A 3963-nucleotide genomic window follows, 5' to 3' on the forward strand; every position below is an offset into this window, starting at 1 on the left:
GTTTTATGACTCACTCATGCGTTTTGCTGTGCATGGCAGCCCCAGTGCGCTGTGGAGATGGGAGTCCTGGATGTTGAGCGATGCCGTGAATGAGTACACCCTGCGGCTGGGCAACACGCCTCTTTGGTCCTCTATTCCAGCAGGACGGGTGGCCTGATCCCGGCCCAGTCAGGTCAATCGGCTGGTCTCCTATGGGAGGTTAGGGCCGTTAATCACTGTGTTGTTTAGCCTCACACAGGTCCCGTGAGCGCCTCTACCAAAAACAACTCTGTGGTTGCATATACCCTCTCGCCAACCCTAGAAGCAAGGATGAATGTGCTCTAACACACAGCTTCTCCTTGGACTCCGTGGTGGGCGGCGACGCGAGAGGCTGAATGAATTAGCTAATCATACGGCAAACAAAACTAATAAAACCCCCCTTGTGGGCTGACCTAATGGAAAATGACCAAAGCAAAGAAATGGCCATGGCAGTCACCCTGAAACCTTACAAGGCCTCTGGTGGCCAGGAGGAGGCAAAAGCTCAGGCTCAACGTGTCCATGAAACAGTGAGAGATGTTGGACTCAAGGGCTGGCCTCTCAGGCCTGCAGTCCAAACTTGAGAGAAGCTTGACCTCTTCCTTAGACCTCTCAAACTTCAGATATTAGGGCTCAAGCTGAATCAGCCAACCAGCTGCTCCCACAATCAAAGGTCTTAACTCCAGCTCAAAGGGGCAGTGGAGACCTGGAGGAGGAGTTCCGAACCCACTCAAGCTCTTTACACTTTTCAAGGTAAAAAACAAACAAACAAAAAAACTGAAAGCTTTGTCAATGCCTACCAGTTGGTCTGAAACATTGGAAAAAGAAAGGCAAATCTGCCTTTAAAAATTCGAATTGCCAGAGATGAGGGCATGATCATCATGCCCATGAGATCAAGCCACCCTTGCTCCTGCAGAAAACTTGGTGTGCTTTAAGATGGGAGAAAAGTGAGTATCTCACCACTGATCTCCCAAGAGAAACGAACTGAGATGATGCTACCTGGTTTTCCACTAGGGTTTGATGTGGAGGTGATCATGTCACTCCCTCAGGTGGTGGACACTTCCTGTCTATCTAAAGGGAAGTTCCCAACCAGGCAAGTCCTGGTCACCCTCAGGTCACCACCTTTGATTTGGGTAACTGGGGCAAGTACAAGCTCAGAACATACGTGCCAGAGCCATCGAGGTGCTTCACGTACCAAAAGTTTGGGCACCAACAGGCCAACTGCAAGGCCAAAATAATGTGGTGTGTGCAGCAAGGCACACGAAACAGAAGTGTGTATCAAGGTCACAAAGATGGCAAGAGTGGACATAATCGCCAAATGTCCCAAATGTGCCGAGAGGCATCATGCCTGGAGCCTGGGGACGACAAAAGTGGAAAAAAGACTCCCCGACCTCCTAAGAGGAAGGAGACACCTCCCCAGCCAGTGCCGGATACCTCCAACCCAGAGTAGTTTCCCAGGCTTGCTAGTGGTCGCAAAAAGAAACCAAAGGAAGAAACGTCTGAAGCACAGCAAAGTCCTCCCCAGCAGATGAAAACCTTTTCTTTGATGACGATATGACTCTCCCTGTTGAGTGCTGTAGTTTCTGCAGTAGCAACAGCCTTGGGGAGGACTAGGGAGGAGGCGGAGAAGGCAGTCCAGGTTGCCACACAGCAATGACCCAGAAGCTCCTGAAGGCGAGGAAGCTGGAAGCATCCAAACCAAGTCAGAGCCGCGCTCCCCTCTCAGTTACCACCACAAAACAATGCTTTAATGGCAGGTTAGCTTCGGGAGACACATCTGTTTCCCCAAATGGGAAAACAGATAAGGCCAACTGGCAAGCCTTCCAGAAAGGCTTGGCCCACTATCTGAAAGACACTGAACCCCAAAACAATGAAAATGTGGACGTGTTTGAGGTAAGACTAGTCCAGGGCCATAAATGAGGCAGCATCACAAACCATACCTAAAACTCGTCCATGGTCCAGAACCTACAAAGACACCTGGTACTATAATGACGAGATCAAAGAGTGTCAAAACACAGAGGTTAATATGTGCAAAAAAAAATTCCGACGGCAAAGAACTCTCCCATAACCCAGTCTTCTTGAGGGAAGCGTTTAGATGCTGCTGCTGGAAACTGCCAAGGCAGGAAAAATGGCTTGAATGGTGCCAGTCCTTTGGCCACCAGACCAGCCTTACAGAGTTGTGGAAGCGGACCAGGCGAATGACAAGCCGCCAAGCCCCGAAATGCACGCATCATTACCCACAGTCAGAGGCGCACAGGCTATGCTCGAGTTCTCAGCTGTGGAACCAGCAGCAACAACCTGCCTCCTGTGCTGAGGGATAAACAACAAAGCCTAAATCCAGTCAGTTTCCTCTCATATCAGAGACAAGGCACTTGAACTAGATGACAGATGCCATGTTCTCTCTCAGGGTACTAAGGAAAACATACAAAACCAGTTCTGGATCAGCACCGGGATCTGATGGGACTTCCCACCCCATCATCTCGCACTTAGGAATTGCAGGGGAGTTTGTATTTTTGCAGCCTATCAATGTCCCGTCAAACTGCCACGCTGCCTCAGAGCTGGGAAACAAGCCATAATAGTTCCCATCCCAAAGCCAAAGTAGCTAGGAGAGGGTAACAGTCCCATCTCTCTCCTCAGTTGTCTGGGCAAAACAGCTGAGATGGTACTAAACAGGCTCCGCTGGAAAATGGGACCTAATTTCATGAACACCTGCATATTCACATGGGTAAAAAGCATGCCCACAGTATATCCACACACTTCTAAGCTCATTAAGTTGTTTACATCCTCTGTAGTTGTCTTCCTAGACTTGGAGAAGGCTTTTGAACTGGCAAGTCCCCTTGCCATTCAGGAGACCCTAATCTATAAGGGAATCAAAGATAGACTCTTGGTCTGGATATCTGACTATTTTAGTACAGGAAGAGCAAATGTCAAATGAATTCGAGGTCACCTCCTCACAGCACATGCCACTTGAGAATGGAACGTCTCAGAGAGGGGTTTTCAGTCCTGCTCTGTTCAGTACCCCTCATGTCCAACATACTCAACATTCACTCAAGCCAGAGTGGATGCAAGACTATCTTTTATGCAGATGACCTGGCAATCATAGCCTCTGGCAACCACTGCCTAACTAGAGCTCAGTGCTGTCTTAATTCCAAAGTCTGAAGAGTGCTGTAGGACGGGATTAGAATTTCGACAGCAAAATCAAAAGGCATGGCACTGAGAATCAATGTCAAAAACAAAAAACTCATGGTTCAGGGTATGGATCTGGAATGCGTGAAGGACTACCTATACCTTGGAATATCGATAGGTCACACACTTTCAAAAAGGAGATCCAATACCTGCTTGACCTAACCAAGGAAAGACTGTCAGTCACGAAAGTTATGACAGGGAGACATAGGAGCGGGAATAATAAACAATTAAGATCATCTTTATGTACATGCTGTCCCTGTCCTATTATTGACTACGTCTCTGTCGCCCTCATTGCTTCCAGTAGCACAACGTTAAAAGAAAAACTGCAAACAGTACAAAATGAAGCAGCCAGGATCACATGGGTGCTCCCAGATGGACAAAGGTCATCAACTCCCTCATATGGAGACCGATTTACCGTCCCTGGACACCCGGATTGATCTAATGGCAGCACAGTTCTTCTCTAAAAACCCATACCTAAGACAGTACTCTGATCGCCTACAGCAAGACTATCAGCTGTTTGCTGACAACTCTTGGCTCACATTGATATTGCTTCCAGCTCAAAGAACCATTGCTTGTCAAGGGCAGGGACTCCCCTCACCTTGACTATGAAGAACTCTGGCCGTGAGAAAAACAATGTGATCGAATTCTCCGTCCTAAGCCGGTCAAAGAGAAAAGATCAACACTCCATGCCCAGCCCAAAGGCACAAGAACAAAGGGTCATTGCTCGAAGCACGACCTCTCCGGGTAGCATAACATACTGCA

Source organism: Penaeus vannamei, chromosome 2, assembly GCF_042767895.1.
Source record: "Penaeus vannamei isolate JL-2024 chromosome 2, ASM4276789v1, whole genome shotgun sequence".
NCBI lineage: Eukaryota > Metazoa > Arthropoda > Malacostraca > Decapoda > Penaeidae > Penaeus > Penaeus vannamei.